Genomic DNA, 24,327 nt, shown 5'->3' with positions numbered 1-24,327 from the left:
GAGGACTTATGATTTCAGATATCCTCCAGAACCAGACGCCCACATTCATGAGGACTTCAGAACCTGTTGATTGAACGCAAGGATAGTGCGAATTAAGAATAAATCTATTATACTAAGGGACATACCAAAAGGATCTCGAAATCACACACTTAGAGATTATTGCCGACTTCGGTAATTTTTACCGAAATCTGAACTGTCCAAGCTGAACATTGCATTAAGTAACTGAGGATGCGAAAAGGAAGTAGACGAAGAAATTCTGTCAATATTACTTAGGACCTAATGCATGTTCAGCTTGAGTTAAACTGTTCGGCAACATTTAGGCAGCTCAATTTAATTGTGTTAAAGCGCTGCGTTTTGATCCAAGAGCGTATAGGGCATCGTTGTGCCAGGTTGGTCGTGGCACATTTCAAGTATGAGAGGGTGATTGCAGTTTGCCCAAAAGTGCCTGAATAAAATGCAAGTACTTTTGATGATTATCCGTAGTTGTGACAGTGAAGATGAATACCCATATTTTCGTTTATGTCCGGGCGTGTTCGCCATACAGAAATCTTTTTTTCGCTTCAGTTTGAAAAGTACGTCGTTTCGTAACCGATGAAACATTCTGATGGCTCACATTACCCTGCAGGCGCCGTGGGTTTGCAGGGTCCAATGTGGGTTAGCTTGATGTTTATAAAGTAGTATCAGTTAAAACTGTATTTTTGAACTTTATCTCTATATATTCTTTTGTATTTCCTAGCAGATTATCATGTTGATGTTCGCTGATTCAAAGAATAAATGGGATAAACATTGAGGTGTCCATAGTTGGGCATTGTTGAACTTGTGGTACAACATTTAATGTGAGTACCCAAGTAACCATATACTCACAAAATAACTTTAAATATAGGTTCAGCGTGAGACAATATCACTGAGACACGATATGATTAGTCGTGTTAGTTGGGTATTTATAGGAATCTATTCTTGAAAAAACTAATCCTGGTTGTATCTATTTTACGTTTGCATGTAATACTATTTGATATTACTAACCATATCAAATCTATGATGCACAAAGCGTTCATTCGGGGTAGTGAGCGAACTTAAAGAAGAAGAAAATGACTATACAATAATCATAAATAGATGAAATTCAAATTTATATGATAGGTAAGTGGATCAACGCCTCCCTTAGCTCAGTCGGTAAAGGCGCAGCTACAAAGCAATACCATGCTGGAGGTGGCTGGGCAATTCCCGGGCCGGTCTAGGAATTTTTCGGGTTGAAAAATTTCTCGACTTCCCTGGGCATAGAAGTATGATTGGACTTGCCACACAATTATACCAATGCAAAAATGGTACAGGCATCGTAAGCTCTCAATTAATAACTGTGGAAGTGCATCTAGAACACTAAGTTGAGAGCAAGCAATAAGCTAATATACGATATGCAATAAGCGAAGAAGAAGAAGAAGAAAACGTGGATCAACGATATCTAAACATGCGCATTCAATCTCGACGACTTCTAATTCTACATGTCAACACCTTTGACTCTCCTTTCTCTGATCCTTCACCAATGCATCTTCGCTTCTATGTTAAGAATCAACTAGCCCTAATTTATTTTCGGCAGATTTCAATCGACTTGATGCGATTGCGATGGGGAGAGTGAAGGTGTCAACTCCCTTTTGCTAAAATTGAGTGGATAAAAGGCAGGCTCTTCTCCCCATTCATTGGGGCATCTTACTGTTGGATGGCTTGTTTTCTGACCAATTGGCTAATCAAGTTGTTGGAAGGAAATTCTTAACTGTCCCAAGGAAATGAATAGGCGAATTGCCTGTATATCCATCCATTCATTTTTGACCGTTCATACAGCGATTTGCTGATGACAATCATAGGTTATTAAGCTTGATCAAGTTCAACAGTGAGAAGAGCCCACAGCTATACAGCTACAGAAAAACAAAAACGCTACAACAATGACAAAATTTGATCATTTACATATTAAAGATGCAAGTGTTTTGAAATCATTTTTGAGAAAAATAGGTTTTAAAATGGAGGTAAACGTTTTACCGAGATTTTGGTAAAAAATACCGAAGGCAACAAAAAATTTAATGTTTGAAAATCAAATATTAAGGCAAAAATCAGTTCCTTTATTTATTCGTCGTCAATCAAACGATGTATGATTTAATAAAAATAAGGAATTTTAAGTTTTCTAGATTTTGTTTAATAACTTTTGGTATCACTTACTTATATGCCTAAGCAATACAATTTATCATAAACGCGTTTATAAAACTCATATATAGCGGCACCGGTGGTGTACTGATAAGCGTGATTACCTCTCAACCCAAAAGGCCTGGGTTCAATCCCAGTCGGCGCCGCCGGGATTTTCTGAGGCCGTTCGGAAGGGAAGTGAAACAGTTGGTCCCCGGTCCATGAGTTTGATGGGCCGATAGGTAGGGTCCAGGCGTGGAAGCTGCCTTCCTGGCATTTTGTATAATAAGGCTAGAAAGTTTACAGCAAATACAAGCAATTATAGATGTGTTATTAACAGGTAATTGAGATATGCTATACCGAATTATAACTTCAAGATAACAAGTGCTTGTCAGAAAGATTGAATACTCGCAAACAACAATACATATTTAAGATTAAAACAAGATGTTTTGAAAGCAATAATATGTAGCTTGGGCCTCCCTTAGCTCAGTCAGTAAAGGCGCAGTTACAATGCAAGGAGTTTTACGGGTTGGAAAATTTCTCGACTTTCCTGGGCATAGAGTATGATTGTACTTGTCACCATGCTTGGCATACACAGTTTTGGTCACGAACTGCTCATTTGCTAATAACTTTGCACACAGTTGACAAAACATAGTTCTGTTTGAAGCAGTAGATAGAATAAAGGTTTAGCTTGTAATAAGTACGTACGAAAAAGTAGGTTTTAATTATAATAATAAACTGTTTTTGTTTTTGCGTTGTAAAAATCAAGTGAGAAATGCTCGCTGCACATCTCGGACTTAAAGTGTAAAAATTCATTGGTGTTGATTCAAATGTTATGATCAACATACTCTTTCTATATCTGTAGTAAGCTATGATCCTAATTTATCAATTACTTTAAAGAAAAAAAAAAAATTTCAGCAACTGAGTGAAAAGTTATTAACAAATGAGCAGTTATACTAATGCAAAAATGGTACAGGCATCGAAAGCTCTCAATTAATAACTGTGGAAGTGCATCTAGAACACTAAGTTGAGAGCACGCAATAAGCTAATATGCGATACGCAATATGCTTGAAATGCGAAGAAGAAGAATATGTAGCTTATTAACAACTGGGATTTCTTTTACGCATTTGCATTTTTACGTTGCTTTTACTGCATTTGTTTATTTTTGTGGCCATAAAAATTACATGAGATTTTCGACATGATTGTAGTGCATCCTCTTGGAAGTAATATTAAAATTTATTTTTTGCTGTGTACACATGTACCCATAAAAGTTCATCAGAACTCAAATGCTGAAAGATATTCTATCCTGCTTTAAAACTTACACTCAATTTACATAAATTTCTTTCGTCTGCTCAGCCTTAAGATTTCCTAAACTCTCTCCTGTATCAAAATGTCGCTCTGATTCTCCCGGTGTAATAGTGACAATGCATAAAAATAGATACAGTAGTTTCTTTTTTATCTTGTAGAAGTGCACTGACCTTGTATTTGAAGTCCCCGGACCCTAGCTTTTGAAATCCTCGAAGCACCTCAATACACAACCGATAAGCTCAACTCAAAATCGAGTCGGTGTTCACTTAAACACTGGCTACTCATAGATTGAGTTAAGGCGATACTTTAAGGAAGCCTTAGCGTGAAATTTCAATAGCACAAATGTCAGTTTCCACAAAACGTACAACTATGGAATTAGTACTCTTTGCTTGTAGTACGAGTGCCCCCTGAGAAAGTGGGTAGTTTCTGATTTGAGTAATATATCTTCATTCGGTATCACAAATCACACGATAATTTGAAATTTAGTTTAATACTGCCGTGAGATGACAACGTGGCTTAAATACATTTAGTGAATTGTTCAGAAAACAGATACTTTTGTTTAACCTTGCAATGATTGAGAAAATTATCAAAATTATTACTGGACCTTTTGAATATAATCGAAACAAAGCTAAAAATATGAACGTTATTCATGTTATATTCATCAAATTGGGGGTGCAATTTCAAAAAAACCAAAATCGACCGCGTTACGAAAAGTTGTCAGGTTTTGACCACTTATAACTCTGTCAATAGTGTGGATGGATTTTAATTCTTAACAAGCCAATCGATTGGAAATGTTTCTACAAATCTGCTAAAATGAACTTTATCAATTTCTAGAAGGTGACTATTGAAAATTACACAAATGTCCAACTGTTGCAATGGTGATTAAAATTATCACCGATTGCCTGCAAAAAGCGCTTTCCCTATCACAGATTTTATAATCGAATTCCATTCGGTCTCACCGAACGGTGCTTATTCAATCACCGTGTGTGGTGGTGTCCGGTCGGTCCTCATCAGCAGCAGCTGCAGCAGTGCTTTCGGCGCGTGGAGATGAACATTGTTCTCCAGTACACAACGAACGGCTGCCCGCAAGCAGTAAGCTGCTGCACCCCACATGAGCGTCCATTCGCCAGCCTCATCTGTGCTTAACACTGTAATAGCTCAGCATGTTACTAGGTGGTCAGACGGACCCTCCTACAATGCCCTCGATCCCTGGTCTAGTCACAAGGACCATTGAAGGTGGACTGTCAAGGCCTCTTTTGATTTCTCCCGGCAAGCTCGAGCTTGAGGCCCTTTTGCGCTCAGGGTCGGTTTTTATCAAGGGAACCTGCTTAACAAGAGTCCAGTCACCAGATAAAAAAAAACTACACAACGCAAACTGAAGTTAAACACATTTTTATTTTGACTTACAGCAATGATATGTGTGTTTGTGGGTACGATGGGCCGGCCGGCTGCTGCTGAAGAGCGTGGTGGGACGTCGTAGATTTGCGATCGGTGGTTGGTCATGCGGGCCGTTGATCTACTGGCTGGATACGACTGCGTCGGTACCCCTGACCTTTGCGGACGGAGGCCACGTGACCTGTGGCTCTATTCGTGAACCTGCGGTCACAATGGACCTTTGGCTGGTCGACGTTGGGGTTTGGTTAAGCACCTCGCACGGAACTTTTACTCCAGGTCAGCTGCCTCAGTTAACCGGTAATAAAACGGCTTCAACCGGAATACAATGGGTCCTGGTTCGACTTTCTCCAATTTAGCAATATAAATTGAGATTATAGTCACTTTTCCAATTCACTGTGCACAACTTGTCTAGTTTCGAGATGTTTCTCACTTGAGGTGTTACTTGGAAAAGCACATTCCATCACTAATAGGACCACCAGTAGCCTCTCCCTTTCTGATATACCATTTTTCATCGTAGTCCTTTGTCTCCTCTATAGCAATGTATTTAACTCTGCAGCAGCTTTTCGGTATCAGTTTTCGTGTAGTGTAGTGTAACAAATTGTGTTCTTAGGTTATCAATTTGAATTTGTTTCTTGAGTGTGCATGCAATTACTTTAATCCTAGCTAGGCTTTTATTTATGAATTCTTTAATATAGTTGTATATAATATTCAATATGTAAGTAAATAAACAATAAACACTTAACAAAAATAACAATAACAAGGGATATTATGTCCCAACGGTAAAAAGCATTACTCAACAATCACGCAAAACGGATGTCAGTTCCCATAAGTTTAAATCTAACATACCATGTATTTTGAAGGCAACATTTGGGGTGCAATTTCAAAAACCGAAATCGGTCGTGGCATGAAAGAGGTCTGATTTTGATCCAGAGATGATGGATTTTAATTTTTATTACGCCAATCGAAATTGTTCTACGAATCTGTTAAACTTTATCAATTTTCAAAACGTCATCATTGAATATTGAACGAACGTGCAACTGTTGCTATGATAATTAAAATTACCACTGATTGCTTGCGAAAAGCGCTTTCCCTAACCCAGATTTCAAAATCGAATTCCATTCGGTCTCACCGAACGGTGTTTATTCAATCACCGCGTGTTGTAAGTGGTGGTGTCCGGTCGTCCTCAGCAGCAGCAGCAGTGCTTTCGGTGCGTGGCGTTGTACGTTTTTCTCCAGTACACAACGAAAGGCTCTTTGCAAGCAGCTAGCTATCAAAGCTGCCCTCAAGACTCTCAAAAATTCATGGTAATATGTTATGTTCTATTATTTTCAGATATATCCGGAGATCTTTAGGGAAATCAACAGAACTTGATTGAAGAGAAAACTTAAGGTTTTGACGTAACAAAATTATGAAAGATTTTAAACGTAGAGAACTCAATCCAGACCAATATCAATAATTTTATCACCAATCGATCAGAAATATTTCTACTCATCTGCTTATTTTAGGAATATTTTTTTCAAAATATCACTACTGAAAATTGCACGAATGTGCAACTGTTGCTATGATAGTAAAAATTATCATCGATTGCCTGTGAAAAGCGATTTCCCTAACACAGATTTCAAAGTTGAATTCCATCTGGTCTCATCAGACGGTGTTTATTCAATCACCACGTGGTGAGTACTGGTGTTCTCCAGTACACAACAAAAGGCTCCACGCAAGCAGCTAGCTATCAAGGCTGCCCACAAACGGTGATCGGAATCAGTTCCAATCACCGTGTGTGGTGGTGTCCGGTCGTCAGAATCAGCAGCAGCAGTGCTTTCGGCGCATGACGTTGAACAGTGCACAACGAATAGCTACCTACAAGCTGCAGCTCACATGAGCATCCATAGAAGGAGGATGAAGCCGCACCGCTATTGATCGGAATCAGTAGCTCTTTGTGAGTCGCTGTTGGCCATCTATGTCAAGCGCGTCATGCAAAAGAGTATAAACAGAGAGAAACCCGCTCGAATTCCTATACCTACACAAAACACAAGCTCCTGCTGCAGTTAACAAATAAGATTTATTATATAAGACCACGTAGTCCTCCGTCACCATTGTGTACAACCCCATAAGGCTGTCCCTTTTTTTTATTGGAAACTTAAAATAAGCTCCAAGTATCTCAGTGACCCAGGTCTTGAGATCTTTCGGGATTTTCAAAGATAGTAAGGCCGGGTCCAATAATTTTAGGGGTGTTCCTGGAACTAACTTCCAGACTTGCTGGTAAGTTTTATGATCTGTAAAGGTAGGTTCTGATAAATTCAAGACACTTCCATTAGTTTCTGTAACATTTCGAGAACCCTAAACGTTTTTCAGAACTTCAAGATAGTTCAAAGAACTCAAGAGAACTTAAAAATACCAGAATATTTCGGAAATTTCACAGAAGTCCAGAGAACTTAAATAAATAAAAAAGAAAAGCACCTTCAGGGATGTTTAATTTTTCTCAGGACAGTACTAAGAAGTTCAAGAATTTTGAGAGATCTTCAGGGAAACTCTGAGACACATTGACAGTTCAAATAATTTCAAGGAAATTGCTGGAGCTTTAAAGGGAAACTTTAGCAAAGTTCCGAGAGATTCATGAACATTCCTGAAACGATAGGGATAATTTGAGGACTTCAGCAAGGATTAGAGAAAATCAAGACAGTTCCATTAACTTCAAGAAAGTAGCGAGAATATTTAAGAAGTTCTCCGAGATGTTCAGAAATTTATCGGTAGTTTCAAAATATTCAGAGAAGATCCGAGAACTTCAAGGATGATCCAAGAACTTAAGAGTGTTGTAACCCAACATGGTGGCGATACGGCTTGATCCGCTACGCCGGTGCGGACTCTTCTTGACTTGCTTCGCTGGTAGTTGGTAAACTGCTTTTCCGTAGGTGGTCTGCTCGCTGCAAAATCCGTGAATCGAATCCTGTTGCTTCCGCTGTGCGATAATGGTCCACCTTTTCAGGGATTTGTTTTTGTTTCGACTTGGGAAGATAAAGGCGTCCGTGTGCGTAAGGCAGTTCCTCGCAGTCCGCAGTCTAACGGTTCAGTAGAACGCCAGAACCAAGGCATACTAAAAGCAGTAACGGGTGTTCAATAAAAAATGATAATGATTTCAGTGCCGTCCAGCACTCTTGTGAGAGCATTGCGACTAAGTTGCGTCGTACGGCTGATCAGGGCCCCTTGTCCAATATTCATTGGCGTCTTTTTGAAGAAAAAACATTATATTTTTAATAAAAAATACTGAATTCGTAGAAAAAAGTTTTTATTTTACTAGCTATATGACTGAAAAAAAATCTCATTTTTTATTGAACACCCGTTAGCAGCAGCCAAGATTGACAATACTAATTGGAGAATTTGAACTATTAGTCGCATGGAAATTCCGAGGAACTTTTCCATCTCTTTGGAAATCTGGAACACTAGATCGAATTGATGTACGAGAAACAGACGCTGCAACAAAATTGAGAAGTAAACAATATGCCGATAAAGCTCGTCACGCCCAAAACTCTTATATCTGCTACAAAGAGTAGTCCCATTAACTTCAGGAAAATTACAGACATTTTCAAGGAGTTCTGGGGAATCAAGGGATATTATGAGAATTTTAGGACTGTTCCGAAAACTTAATGGACATTGCGTGATCTCCAAGAAAGTTATATGAATATCAGGATAATTTCCGAAGCATTAGAAAATTTAAGGAACTTCATGGAAGCTCCAAAAACTTCAAGGATGCCCAGAGAACCTCGGGAAGATTAGGGAAAAGTTACACGAGTTTCAAAAAAGTTTCAGTGTTGGCCGGAGACGAACCAGCCCAGGGCTGAAAGTCTCCTTAATAAAGATATAAAAAAAAGTTTCAGTGTGAATGTCAGGGAAGAACTTTAAAGAAATTCAGAGATGTTTTGAGCTGTTAGAATAACATCAGGAAAACACGTAAAACATCTATAAGGTCTAGATTTTTGGGCAAGATCTAAGTTTCCATAATTTACGGGCAGTTCCGTGATTTTTGGAAAATTTAGAGAACTTCGTCAAGCTTGCAAATGCTCATTACAGCTAAAATGCTATTTTTCGGATTTATGAAGCTATGAAATGTTTTAATGATAGTTCTTATTTATAAGATGCAAGTAGATCAGGTAAAGTGTGTGTATGACACATAAAACCTGTCAATTTAGCATTCAGAGGGTCACAATAGCGATTAGCTGTAACGATGAGCAACGTGATGAGCGAGCAATCAGCGATCATATCATCGCTAGCTGTGACCTTCTGAAAGCAAAATTGACAAATTTGTTATGTCATACACAAACTTTCCCACCTATTCTTGCTTCTTACAAATAAAAATCACCATTATAGTATCCCATAGTTTCATAATTACGAAAAATAGCATTTTAGCTGTAATGAGCAATTGCAAGCCTGGACTTCGTAAATTATTTCGATTTGATTTCAGGAAAATTAAGGGAGCCTCAAAGAAGTACCGTAAATGTCAAGGAAGTTCAAAGAACTTCATGAATCTTATGAATTATCAGAATATTTTCAAGAACACAGGAGCCCAGAGAACATCAGGAAAACTTCGGGAGCTTCATAGAAGTTCGGAAATTTGTACGGGAGATCCGAGAATTTCAGGGAAACTCTTAAATCTCCAAGAAAATGCCATGATCGTCAGGAAAATGCGGGAACATTTCAACAGAAGCTGCGTATGCTTTAGAACAGTTGGGAAAATATAAGGACGATAATTTATAGCGGGAAATTTTAAGATGTTCTAAAATTTTCAAGAAGTCTAAACATCAACCTAGCGTTGCCGGTGGTGTAGTTGTAAGCGTGATTGCCTCTCACACCAAAGGGCCTGGGTTCAATTCCAGTCGGCGCCGTCGGGATTTTCTGAGACATAACATCTCTGATCACGCCTTCCTTCGGGAAGTAAAGCCGTTGATCCCCGGTCCATGAGATGATGGGTCGATACCCTAGTAGCACGCTTGTCTTTAATCGGTTGTGGAAACTTCTATACGACTTATTTCAGTCATAAACAAGTTGCTGCAACTTATTGTAGTGGAAGTGTGCTACTCGGGTAGGTAGGTTCCAGGTGTGGATGCTGCTTCCTTGATGTCGGTCCCATTGGTACCAGTATGGAAAACAAGATCGACGGAAAACAAATCAAAGACAAAAATCGACTTAGGGATTCTTAGGGCTGTTCTATTAATATTAGGACTGTACTCAGAGCTTCCCTTAGCTGGGGCCTCCCTTAGCTCAATCGGTAATTGCGCAGCTACAAAGCAAGACCATGCTGGAGGTGGCTGGGTTCGATTCCCGGTCCGGTCTAGGAATTTTTCGGGTTGGAAAATTTCTCGACTTTCCTGGGCATAGAGTATGATTGGCCTTGCCACACAATTATACTAATGCAAAAATGGTACAGGCATCGGAAGCGCTTAATCAATAACTGTGGAAGTGCATCAGAACACTAAGTTGAGAGCACGCAATAAGCTAATATGCGATATGCAATAAGCTTGAAATGAGACGAAGAAGAAAGAAGTACTCAGAGCTTCAGTTCCGAGAACTTCAGAGAACTTCGGGTAATCCCATTAGCTTCAGGAAAATTATAAAAAAATTAATGCAGTTTTTTAAAGAACCTTTGGGAAATTGTAAAAACTTCAGGACTTTCCTAGAATTCCAGAAAAAATACGGGATCATTTGGGAAGTTAAAAAAATACCAGGAAAGTCTAAATATTTCGCTCACCATCCCTCTCCAACGGGGAGTTTGGTAAAGAGAGATTATCAAACCTATTTGTACCTTCCTAAAGTTGTCCTTACTCGCTTTGTGCAATTTTCACACTGCCGTACTCAAACGGAACTTTCAACTCTATACTTTCATCTCCTCATCTATTGTATACAAATTACCACTTTAGTCTGTTATTTGAAATTAGCTTCTTCAACTAGGTATTCATAAGTTATTTTCTCCTGCTCGAGTAACCCCCAAAATCCAGTAAAAATTGTGCAATGGATATTTGGCCGAATAGACGTTTGAAAATATAATTTTATGTCCTTATGTTCACTCACAACTGTTGTCGAAAGTAGACGGTCTTGCGGTGTCGATTTGTATAACCGTTTGGTTTAGTTCGAACCAAAATGTGCGAAATAAAAAGAAAATGATGAAAATGGGGGCCTACCTCAGTTCAGTCGATAAAGGTGCAGCTATAAAACAAAACCATTCTGAAACTAAAAATTTTTCGGGATGAACAATTTCTCGAATTCCCTGTGCATATAGTATGATTGTACTTGTCACACAATTATACTAATGCAAAAACGGTAGAGTCTTAGAAAGCTCTCAATTACTAACTGTGGAAGTGCTCAAAGAACACTAAGCTGAGGGATCAAAATCACCTGCCCAAATTCGAAAGTACATCTGCAAACAAACATTACTTCGAATCCACAGCGAACTCCCTACCGAAAGTCCACATTCTCCATTTATCACCGTCAAATAGTCTTCCCGCAATCTACACTAAAGCGGCAAAGACTAAAAAAGACATTACCCAAACTATCCTGAGCCCACACCGCTCCAAGATAAGAATGATTTGTTTTCGACGATTTACGGCTGCACTGCCAAATACATCTCAACCTTCTCCACATATCCTGCACTGTATGTAATAATAATGCAACCATCAAACGCACCCATTTCATGGTCCCTTGAAAAAGTCTACCTCGTTCAATGCTCTATTTGAATCCGTTTCCGCCCAATCTCCTGTCGTTCGTTCTTCGGTGGCAACGACTACAAGGACAACGAACGACACGAGGAGGATGCTGACAAGTGCTTGGTCAGTCAGTGATATGATGGTACGGCAAGACCAAAAGATTTATAAGGATCCATGGAAGGCAGCGCATAGATCCGACATCGAGAGAATTATTGCCATGGTCGCGTATCGGAATCATCTCTGAATCCTTCACCACCACCATCACCATCATAGTGCGTGACGGTCGGTGGTCGTCATTATTGACTAGACTCCATTAATAATGCGTTACGATAAACTTCCAGTTGCACAGTTGAGCAATCGTCCGAACGGAATGACATTTATGGACCAACCCTCAGGCTCTTACGACAACCGCAGTCCGAACGAAAGGCATTCGTCCAGCAGAGAGAAACGGATTCCTATATACTAAACATGGGGGAGCAAGGTGATGATATTTTTCAATCGTCGCATACACACCACATTCCTGTGGAATGCAGATACATCGTCAGAGGCGAAAGATTTCGGGAAAACTTTTTATTTTCCACTTTTCTCCGTTCTTTCCACAAAGGTTTTCACTTTTCCCTCGTAGTATGGAGTCCCGAACGTTCATGTAGAAACCGCCACCCGATTTGGCTGACACTCTCGGCACTTGCACGCTGGCCAGGAGGGCAGTAAATCATGTTCGTTGTGTATGAAAGATAAAAGTATTCAATCGAACAGCGGTGGAAATTCACTGTGAAATATATCCTTTCCTGATGGCAGTTTCTTTCGCTCGGGTCCGAAGAGCTCTGCCATTGATTGCTGGTCATGCTATGGAGAGAGGGCATAGTCCACCCACATAGAGGAAATAAATAAAAAAAAACACCGACCGAGTCCAACTGAGAAAATCTATTATTATTACCTATAGATACTGCTGGATGGTGGCCCGTGAGGCTGAAAAATACCAGTTGTAGGATTCCAAATATTTATAGACATTTATGTTATGGTCAACTAAAATAAGAATATTTTTTCACCTATCAAAATAAATGCCTTTCTGGTGTGTGTCGTTGCCAAGCCAAGTCGTTGCTCGAGCCGGGAAAACCGCAGCCAACAATTGCAGTTCATACCATCTTACACCGGTAGGTATACGACGCGAGCCCAGAAACCTCCCCTTCCACACAGGTGGTGGAACATAGCACGTTCTACATAGATCTGCAGGAGAAATCTATCCTGGATGTTCTTTTCTGTTGGTGCAATAAAACATTGCCGCTTCGGCTAACCCCTCGTGCGCGCTTTCACATTCATCCTATAGCTGGAGCGGAAAACCGATGCAGAAAAAAAAACGTCGAAAATAATGGTCTCTTAAGTATAAGCCCATTCACCCGTTCACCGTCTCTGTGAGGGTGGGGGCGGAGGTGGTGGTGACGTCGTTTCCGTTCTCTTCGGGCGCATTACAACACATGAACATCGGCATCGTTCGTTGGTTGTACGTTACACGTGTAGATATAAAGCTTTCGGCTATTATCATCATCTTTATAGCGTTAAGTGTCGTGTCTGTTGGGCCCGAGCGCAGGGACGCTGTGAATGGTTAAAAGAAATCCATGCCAAATAACAGTTTGGGTTTTTTTTACGTGGTTTTTTGATGTTTTATAAAACTAAGAATGGACTGACATGGTTACTGGCGACCTAAAATATGCCAAGCTGCTTTTCATAAAATATAAACAAACCAATGAACCCTGAATGCCCACGATAGTCGAGAAAATTGCCTCGAGCAGCTCGAGAATTGAACCTTATGCCTCCAGCTTGGTCTTGTTCTGTACATTACATTTACAAACTAGGCTAAGACTAATCAACGATTGCAATAGTGCCAAATTGTATATCAAATAGGCTTAGAAAACATTCAATCCAGGTTCTGCATTTTTATAAAGTACGGTGGTCCGACTAATATTCTCGAAATAACTAGTATACAGTCAACCATTGAGATATGAAGAGGTCAAGATATAGAACAATAGCCTACTAGACCGTTTGGCATCAAGAAAAATCTTTGAAACCGAACTTTTTTTAGGGTACTGGTAATGTATACTTTAACATGCTTAAGGTGAACCTAGTGAGTAAATAAAAATGTCAAAAATAGTTTTCTCCGAGAGATCACTTCAGATTGCAAAAAGCTTTTGTCAATTTTGTTTATCCAGAATTTGTTTTTCGTCGATCTTGTTTTCCGTACCAATGCTACCGATGCCAGGGAGGCAGCTCCCACACCTGGGCCTTACCTATCGACCCATCAAATGATGGTCCCGGTCCAACGGCTTTACTTCCCTTCCAAAGGAAAGCGTGATCAGAGATTTTATGCCTCAGAAACCCAGACTGCACCAACCGGGATTGAACCCAAGCCCTTTGGAGTGATTACCACTACACCACTGCTAAGCTCTCGTCGATGTTTTCCTTTTATTTTTTTCGCTCAAAACGACAAGAGCTTTTTCCAATCTGAAGTGATGTCTCAGGGAAACCAGGGTGTCGACTACTTGGGAAACCAGGGAATATCAAGGAATTAATTTTTGGACCTGGAAAACCAGGGCATAGCTCAGGGAATTTCATTAAAATTCAGGGAAATATTTCTTAATCACTGAAACTTAATTTCTAGGTGTATTTTGAGGATGGTTTCTCATTTCAAATTTTAAATAGAGTTGCAAGCTGAGCAAAAATTACTCAAATAAAAGGTATATTGATGATTTTGCACCTAATATAAACACAGCTCCCACTGAGTGTTAAAACATTCCTGAGATTATGAGGGTTGATAAAAATCTATTTCCGTAGACGCTAGACGTTGGTAGTTATTGCAAAATTTAACCTTAAAATGGGTATGTGCGGGCAGCCCTAAGTATGCACCTTTAGAATTGATAAAATGATCCATAAAATATTGGAAAACGTTCCATAAAAAACATCCAAATGATCCATAAAACATCGGAGAAAATCCCAAAAAAAGTGTGGATGATCCATAAAAAACATCAATACTTCCAATATTTTATGTAAAATTTAGCAATACAGTTGTAAAAATGTACCGCTAAATTTCTAAAGAATGAGCATTGAAATTGTACGAATTACCCATAAACATATTAAAATTAATTAGGACAATCACTTCTTCCTATCTCGCATTTGTTAGGTCCGTCTAAGTGGGAAAATTTTCAAAGGAGGAACCGAAAAATGGGGTGTAATTGATGGGGTGAATTTGATCACTGAGTATACTCAATATTGTGCTTATGTATAATATTTTCACAATGTATACAAGGATTCTTGCGTTTAGTAATGAAAATCATATTGCACTTGAAGAAATAGCAAGAGAAATTTCAGTGATCATTGTTGCCCCGTTGATCAATTACACCCCGTTTTACGTTATGCATGAGAGTTAACATAAGGAAACAACTGATCGCAATACCATACCATAAAAAAATAAATCATTCAGAAGTGAATCCTAATATGGAGAACTGCATCTAAGCATGCAGTCCATATTCTTCTTTTTAGGGGCTGTCCATAAACTACGTAGACGATTTTTGAGAGATTTCACCCCATTTCATAGAGAGATTTCATAAAAATTAAAAAAAAAATGGACCGTAGGCATCTGCCAAGCCCCCCCCCCTTAAGCGTCTACGAAGCTTATGAATAGTCCCTTAGTTAAATTCATTTGGAATTTGGTACGTTTTTAGATTTCTGTTTCTAGCAAAATACTACCTTCATTGATTATATAAAACACAACAATTATCAATTTTGTATGTATCGTTTTTTATTGATTGTAGCCTTCAAGAGTTAACTTAGAAATAAAAGTTTATTCAAATCACCTGTAACAGGGTTACATAATAATATCCTCAACTGGAAGAAAATACGAAGATCAAAATTCAACACCAGTGTTTCAGCATTACAACACAGAGAACAGACGTTCAAGCTCGGTCGGAAACTTGTGTAAAATAAGTGGGAACGTCGCCGTTACGTGGTGTTAGCATCTCCTGATTTTCTCTATAAATTTTCCACTTTCGACCAATTTGGCGCTAGTATCGACAAATTTTCTGTTGAAAATTGCCACTTGGCGCTACTAGCACTTAGTGTCTAGTGTAATTTGTGCAACGCCAGCGCCATCATGTTGTCAAAGAGGGTTTTTAAGTGGGGAAGTCGGCGCTAGTGGCGCTTAAGTCGAACAGGAATCTTTACACAAGTTTTTAGTGAAATTTTGTTCGAGCCTCCATGTCTGTTCTCTGTGATTACAAGTTAATGTTTAGGTTTACGAGGCGGTTTCTTCTTATTCTTTCTTAGTTCAGCTTTCCTTTGTTTCTCTTCTTCTTCCTTCTTTTTCTCCTCAGCTTTGGCTTTGTGGTACTCCAGTCTACGGCGCGATGTTAAGACAGCAGGACTACGACGCTTGAATCGTAGTGTTCCTGTACGTTTGGGAGTTTCGGGTGATTCCTGGAATTCAGCTAGTACACTCTTTTGCACATTGCAAGGCCCTGTTGTATCCCTTTGATCTTCCACATCGTGTTCATCGAAGAGTGGATCATTCAACTTTTCCTCGAAGTCTTGGAAGAGATCCACTGGTTCAGTCTCCAGATCATAGTAATGTTCTTGAACGCACATTTCAGAAGTCTCTTTGTCGGTTATATTCTGTTCATCAATCAAATGCTCCTCAAGCCTCCTCCATTTGATCCTCTGCATCCATTGGTTTCAGCATTTGAATTTTGTCTTTCTCCGAAATAAAGACCGTATCGTTGCCTTCTCGGTATCGGGTTCGTCGAGGGAGACCCATCATGTCGAGTACTTTCTTTGCATCGGATTGAATTACTGGGAAAATTTTCGTACGATTTTTAGTGGTAACATCCATCTCATTGCCATTTTCGATTTGAAAATCATTCTGTTCTGCATTGGAACGGTTGCGAGTGAGGCACTTTGAGTAATCCACGTTGTTTTCATCGAACGGATACAAGCCACGTGCTTCAAACCCACTTCGAACAACGCGACCATCGACAGATTCCAATGTTCCGTTTTGATGTGCTGTTTTGGGCTCTGAATTTCCTGAATTTTTCTCTGGGTGCTCTTCAAGGTAAAGGGTCACCTGATTCATGATTCGGTATTTGGTAACAGGATGTCCTTTTCGGGCCATTTTCTTCACCCATCCAACAAGCTCGAGTTCGTCAGCATGATCAAGTGCCGGAGCAGCTCCAGGTTTTGTCTGATGTTTATAGCGATTGCTCAACCGGAACTTGATCGTGGATCTTGGAATTCCGTACTGGCGGCAAGCTGTTTTGATGGCTGTACCTTTTCTGATGGCATACACGCAGTTATTAATTGCCTCCTCAGAGTGGGCCACTCTACGTGTTTTTGCCGGTTTTTACCCATTTTGAATAGCCTGATAAATATGAAATATATTTAAAAATAATGAATTCATATAATTTTGATTGATTTACTTACCAATTTAATCAGAAATCTGAGAAAATAGCGCGATCTACCAACCGGAACTTTCTTCGTCGCACTTTTGGTGATTCTTATTTGAATAACAAACAGCTGTCAAAAATGGAAATCTAGGGGTGTCCAAAATGAGTCGGCAACAATTTTTTACGATCTCTTTTGGACACTATTATTTATTTAATATTTTTTATGTGAAATCTTAAGGTGAAATCTTTATAAAAACGTGAAATACATCTTCCAAAGTCAGACTAACTAACAGACTAAAAATATTATTGAATTGTATATTTTAAAACAAATTGAAAACAAGTCACTAACACCGATTTCTCTTGACAAATGTCGAATTATGAATCTTTTTCGATAACATTTTTTAAAACTGCAAAAATTGAGTAATTGAATACAATTTGAGGTGAACTAATGATCTTGAGACATTAAAAATAACTAATAGAATGTAATTGACCACTTTGTCAAGCAGTTTTGACGTGACTTTCTACCAGCTATTTCACAAAACTGGACCAACTAATTTCTATTTTGTTATGAAACGCACAAATGTTGGCTACTTTTCTCGTGGTTCTAGAAGAAAAAATCTCAAAATAATGTTTTATTTCAAAGTTCAAGTGGTAGTAAACGTCATTTTAACTGCTCGAATGAAGTGGTTAATTACAACATCAACCCACATGAATTTGCAGAAACTAGACAGTAAGCGAGGCAAATAAATAAAAAGGGTCCAAAATATGTAGGGATCCAAATCAAGTTGGTTACCCTATCCGGTGTTGTTTGTCAAGAATGTTCAGATTATTGAAAGCAACTTCCTCAGAGCAGTTTCGGGGTTTTTGATTGTTTCTCCCGTACCAAAAATTTGTGGCATCGCGAGGGAAAATTTTAATTTCTGTTTATTTACGTGGTGATGACAACGGCACTGATCTATTGTTAGGGTTTTGCAAGGTGCATTGCTTTTGTGCACTAAGTGACTGAAAAAGAAAAAGAAAAGTGAAGAAAAGTGATATTTGGTTGTTTTGTGGTTGGAGTGGAGAGAAAAATATGCATGGAAGCATCGGGAATGCGCTCCCGGGTGAAGTGATTTGGTGAGTACGTTCCAGTTGAAGATTGTTGTGTGTTTATTAATTTATTTGATAAGGCTCAACCGAATTAACTTTACAGAGCCGAGGATTCTTTGTCACTATACAATACATCTTAAAACTATAGTCAAAAGGTACAACACAATAAACACTTTATCTTCCGCTATCCAAAAAGCCTCCTCCATCAGAACTGGAGCCGCTTCCAGTGGTTTCATTGTATGGCAAATTGTTGTACGCCAACGAGGGTCAGAGCGCGTCCATTGCAGCAATGGACGCAAAACGTGGTCAGCACTCACACACTCATCACGAAACGGTTGCTTTCCAAAGTCGACGATGCATCGACCGAAAGAACTGCTGATGAAGAACAATGAGGAGCCCCACACAATGGTTGCTGCCGAGAAAACAGACGATCGCGTAGCACACATCAAGAGTGGCCTGCTTTTGTCGACAGCCGAGTGAACACTGAAGATTGTTGACAAGTGTATTTGTGGTGATGCAAATTATGGTTTAGATGACGCATGGCTTCAAACATTTTGTGTATCCAAATAAAACATATTACATACTAAATACGCACAGGGCATCGTCTGCTGATCATTGCCGTGGGTATATCGTGGGAGTCCCAGGTACCCGGTTCAAGCTTTAGTTGGCGGCGGTGGCTCTTCTTGACCTTCTACCCCCTGAGTAGTTAGTGTGAATAAGGGCGTCTATGTGATGTTTTGCTGTACCTGTTGTGGACATCTAGTGCATCCTGTTCCCTTCACTTGTTGAGGACACCCTGTCTTGCCTCAAAAGTTACCCTTTTTGAAGTACTAGTCTTCACAACATAAAGGGCACCATTACGGAGCATGAGATTTGATCAAATTATTCGCAGTTCTACTTGTCCAACGCCCCCGGCTGGGTGAGGGATAGAGGATGACACACACACACACAACTTCCTCAGAGCAGTTTCATTTTGGACAGCTTGAACAGCTTGAATAGGTTTTATGATAAGCATTAAGATTGGTTTGGATTTTAAATTAGTTTAATAAAACCTATTTCAGCTTCAAGCTGTCCAAAACGAGACTGCTCTGAGGAAGTTGCTTTCATTAATCGATTAATCACAACAAAAATGAGATCTAAATGGTATATGAAGGATATTAAAAAGATATCAAATCATGTTTTTTTGATAACAAATCCATGTATGCATTTTGTAGTAATTTCGTTAATATGGTAGGAATACAAAAATATTAAAAAAAAAAACTAAATTAGTTATTATTTTGATATCATGATATCAAATTTAGTAATCTGTATGTTTTTTTTAGAAATAATTGAACAGGGTGTAGTAAAGTCGATATTTTGAACCTCCCAATTATTATTATTATTATAATCCTCTGTCTTGGTAGTCTCAATGAAACACTTAAATCTAAATGTAGTCACTCATTAAAAATAAAACAAAAAATAGCCTTAGCAAACGATGACGAAATCTGGAGGCATTGATGTCAAAGTCAAATAGGTCAGATACTTCGTTGAAATGATGAATTATGGCGTCAAAGGAACTGTTTGCAGCATAGTTGGTTGCATGTACTTCTTCATGTAGCAAGGCTCTCGGACGTAGTGTTCGGGCAGGAGACGACCTGCGATATGTTTCGTCGTTTAGCAAGAGTATCTAAACCCAGGAAACGACAGCGGTCAGCGGTCAGTGGTAAATTCAGCGGGTCACTCAAAGGAAGATAGCACAGTGCGTATCTGACGAATTTGCGTTGAACAGCTTCGAATCGTCCACTCCATACTGCTTGGTAGTGATTCCAGACAACACACGCGAAATCCAGTAGTGAGCATACCAATGAAAAGTAAAGGGCTTTAAAACACAGAGGATCACGAAATTCCTTAGATATCTTGAACATGAATCCAAGCTGACGATTAGCTTTGTCGATCAGGGTTGAGAAGTGGCGAGTGTATGTGAGCTTTTCATCCATCATGACACCGAGGTCTTCAACTTGATCTACACGTTGAACTGCAGTCCCAGCAACGTTATTATCAAACAAAACGGCAGTCTTTGTTCGACGGAAACTAATTACGCAGTACTTTCTGATGCACATTACCATAACATTACGTTCACACCAATCATTAAAGATTTCAAGAAGGTTTTGTAGTTCTAAACAGTCAGCATAGCCGCGAACGACTAGGTAAATCTTCAAGTCATCGACAAAAAACAATTTACCTCCACGTAGTAAAGGGTGATACGGTCAAAATTTGGTCAAGGGAAAACGCGTGTAAATCGGTGAAATCGTTTATTTAAAAAATCAAATTAAATTTCTTTTTCAAGTTCAATTAGTATAAAATTCAGGAAAAATATTCAGTTAGGCTTCCGTTTTTCCAAATCCGAATTGCCGGGCCTTACGCTTGACCCCTGCCATCAGATTTTGTACAGCCACCTTGTCCACCTTCTTCGCCGCAGAAAGCCAGTTTGCCTTGAACTGCTGCTCGCCCTTAGCAGTTTTTTTGGTCTTCTTTAGGTTCCGCTTGACAATAGCCCAGTATTTCTCAATTGGGCGGTGCTCTGGCGTGTTGGGAGGGTTCTTGTCCTTGGGAACCACCTGCACGTTGTTGGCGGCGTACCACTCCATGGCCTTTTTACCGTAATGGCAAGATGCCAAATCCGGCCAAAACAGTACGGAACAACCGTGTTTCTTCAGGAAAGGCAGCAGACGTTTATTCAAACACTCTTTCACGTAAATTTCTTGGTTGACAGTCCCGGAAGCTATGAAAATGCTGCTTTTCAAGCCACAGGTACAGATGGCTTGCCAAACCAGATATTTCTTTGCGAACTTTGACAGTTTCATGTGCTTGAAAACATCTGCTACCTTTCCCCTTCCTTTTGCCGTATAAAACTCCTGTCCCGGAAGCTGCTTGTAGTCGGCTTTGACGTAGGTTTCGTCGTCCATTACCACGCAGTCAAACTTCGTCAGCATCGTCGTGTACAGCCTCCGGGATCGCGCTTTGGCCGTCGTATTTTGTTTATCATCGCGATTTGGAGTCACTACCTTCTTGTAAGTCGATAGTCCGGCTCGTTTTTTGGCTCGATGCACGGTTGTAGACGATACACCCAGCTTATTTGCGGCATCTCGGAGAGAGAGGTTAGGGTTTCGCTTGAAACTACCGGCAACTCTCTTTGTCGTCTCAGCGGCTTCCGGTTTTCGATTTCCCCCCGATCTAGACTTCCTGGCTGTCGACAAACGTTCCCCAAACACTTTAATTACATTTGTAACGGTTGATTTGGCAACTTTTAGCGATTTTGCCAACTTTGCGTGCGAGTAGCTCGGATTTTCGCGATGCGCGGGCAAAATTTTGATACGCTGCTCTTCTTGCTTGGACGGCATTTTGACAACTGAAGAGTGAATTCCAAAATCAAAATAGGAGCAACATTCTACACACACACACACCTTCAAAATGAGGGGTGTTCAGGTTTTTTAAATGCAAAATTGAAAGAAATACGTCAAGTTGATATTGACCAAATTTTGACCGTATCACCCTTTAGAATAAACGTTACATCGTTCACAAATAAAGAGAAGAGCAGTGGCCCCAAAGTGCTATCCTGTGGAACTCCTGTTCTGTTCGAGAAACAGTACGATGAGTAGTTTCCAATGCATACAGTAACTTCACGTTGCACGAGGTACGATCTAAGCCAGCTGCAGAAGGAAACAGAACATCAATTTTTTTCAAGCTTCGCTAGCAGAACGTCGTGCACAACTCTATCAAACACAGTCTGTGTAGATGGCATCCACTTGAAGTTTCTTGCATACATTTTCCATACAGAACGACATAAAACAGCCGAGATTTGTTTCCAGCGGTCTGGAACGAAACTATGTTGACATGTACTTATGTAATGCTTGCAGGATGCAAACAATCTCTCATTTATCAGCCACTCAAACAACTTAGATTCAACCCCAAAAAATGAAAATGATGATTTGGTTTTACTCATCACAGAGAGAACCATTTGTACATCTACGGCAAAAACATCCATGTTTACGACGTCGGTTGGCACATCACGGACGGCTCGCTCAATTTCTGCTTGTGATGGGGAGTCATTCTAGAAGACGCTTAAGAAGTGCCTAGCAAATAGGCTGCATTTGTCCTCAGTTGTCCATCAGAATCCCTTGGGGTGGCATTGCAGATTATGTTGAGTACGAATTACAAACCTCTTGTGAAGAAGCTTGTTGTAGTGGCGATGTGATGAGTGAGAGCGCGGAGAGCTCTAGCTCGCACTCGTTTCAGGTTGCGGAGAGTAGTGTTAGACCAAGGTGGTTTTCTTGGAGGCAGACACTTCGGTACTGAAGCACAAACACAGTCGCGCAAAAGGCAATTATAGCGAGCGACTTCTGTATCGATATCAAGGTCATTCAACACGTTCCAGTCGATCCGGGACAAAGAACGCCTCAGCAAACGGAAATCGGCAAGGAGGTGGCACTCCTATCGCTACTAATAACAAGTAGTCGTAGCGATCATAGCTGCAGGCCCACGCTCTGGGCCCGCTTGGATTGATATGTGATCACGTTTTAATGCTGGCTACGAAAAAAGGCGGCGTGTCAGGCCCTTGGAAATCGGTCTTCCGAACATTGAGTCGAGTGGCAGTCATGGTTTCATCAAAACCGAATTTGAGATCCGTTCGCGATAGATATATCCAAAGCAGGGTGGAAATTGTCAAGAGACGTCAGGCGCTTCAGCGACGACACAGTCCAGAAGTGCACTTTCGCTTACAAAAAACCTGGCCTGAGGGCGACCAGATAAGCCCAGGCTGATTAAAATCACCTAGCAGAAGAAGCACATCCGTTATATCAACCAAGGACGGTACAAATTCAGAAGCATCTAGATGAAGCTGCATTGTGCTGCAGTCATGTCGACGATTTATTGGTCTATTGGTTGATGGCGCGCATAGTTAATTCCTTTGTGTTTGTCTTTTACACACTACCGCCATCTGTTCAGCGTATTGCCCACCACAGCGTATTCAACAGATGGTGGTAATGTTTTAGCGACGATGTTTTACAGTGAGAAATATTCAATGTGGTATGTCTGTTTGACGGTGGTATTAGTATAAGTATTACAGACGAACAGGATGAAATAAATTTTACATCGATTTGTAAATTCAATCCGCAGGTAGATTAATATCAATAAATGTTGTAAAACAACACTGTAAAAATCATAATTGTCTTTGTGATGTTCACAAAGAAAACAGCAAGCATCCTGATTTACACGTAAGAATAAAGAAAACAAATAAATCTAGATTTCAGTGATAAATGTGGATGTTTTTTTTAATAAAATTTCAAATTTGGTTTTTAATTATTTTTTTTTTAAATATCAAAATAATATCGAAATATGTTGTCAGCATGATTTTAAAAACATAATTAGATATCATTTTGAAAGTATTTTGATATCCGACTTTGCTCGGGTACGCTATGAAGACGACCGTGGCCAAACACGCTGCGTCCATTGGCATTTTATCTATTAGAATTTGGCCACACCATCTAGCTTAAAAAAAAACCGTTTAAAAAAGAACATTCAATGGAAATTTTAGCCACTTTTGACCGGTCCTACACCACACTGGAGATAGATTACACCGAAAAACTCAGGACTAAAGCCATATCCGTCGCCCCAACTGCAACTGCAAATATTCGACTTGAACCTCAATTGGGCACCGAAGGAAAAAATAAAAAAAAATAAAACAAAGTACCTCGTTTCCCATTAAATGTGAACCAAAGGATCGACTCTAGGATCATGCTCATGTGAGATGGCTTCGAAACGGAACCCAGATGCAAAAAAAAAAGAACAACACAACAACCGAGCAGTGAGTGTGTAAAGTGTTTTATTTTCCGCATAGCTGAAGGAAAAGCTGGAAAGTCCTGACCCCGCAACTGAATGCCTACAACTTGTTTATTGCTGCTAAATGTAATTATATATAAAAGAATTTAAAAACCATACAAAACATATATTTTTTGTGTTGCTCTGGCTTTTTCCGGCGATGTTCTGTTTATTTCTCGCTGGCCTCTGGTTAACATTTATCCTTCCCGTACTCTCCAAGACGAAGGACACCAGGCCGCCATTATGCTGAGGTTTGATACCCACCGGAAAGAGTTACCGTTACTCCGGTGGTTGGGTTAGTCGGATGGTCCAGAAGTGTTGTGCAAACAAACGCCAGGACCGGCCGGCGACGTATAGGAGAAAATAATATATCTGCCGCGTCCGCTCAG

The 24,327-nt window shown here is 39.8% G+C and overlaps 1 protein-coding gene across 1 annotated transcript in view; it reads right to left on the bottom strand.

Annotated features, from left to right (window-relative positions):
• The window catches only part of LOC135700639 (uncharacterized), a 102,278-nt gene that overhangs the window by 26,435 nt on the left and 51,516 nt on the right, over nt 1-24,327 (bottom strand). The gene's annotated exons all lie outside the window — the stretch shown is intronic.

This window comes from Ochlerotatus camptorhynchus, unplaced genomic scaffold (genome assembly GCF_037179485.1).
Source record: "Ochlerotatus camptorhynchus isolate MF236.1 unplaced genomic scaffold, CSIRO-AGI_Acam_v1.1 ptg000012l, whole genome shotgun sequence".
NCBI lineage: Eukaryota > Metazoa > Arthropoda > Insecta > Diptera > Culicidae > Ochlerotatus > Ochlerotatus camptorhynchus.
This window is presented reverse-complemented; position numbering and strand designations above follow the sequence as displayed.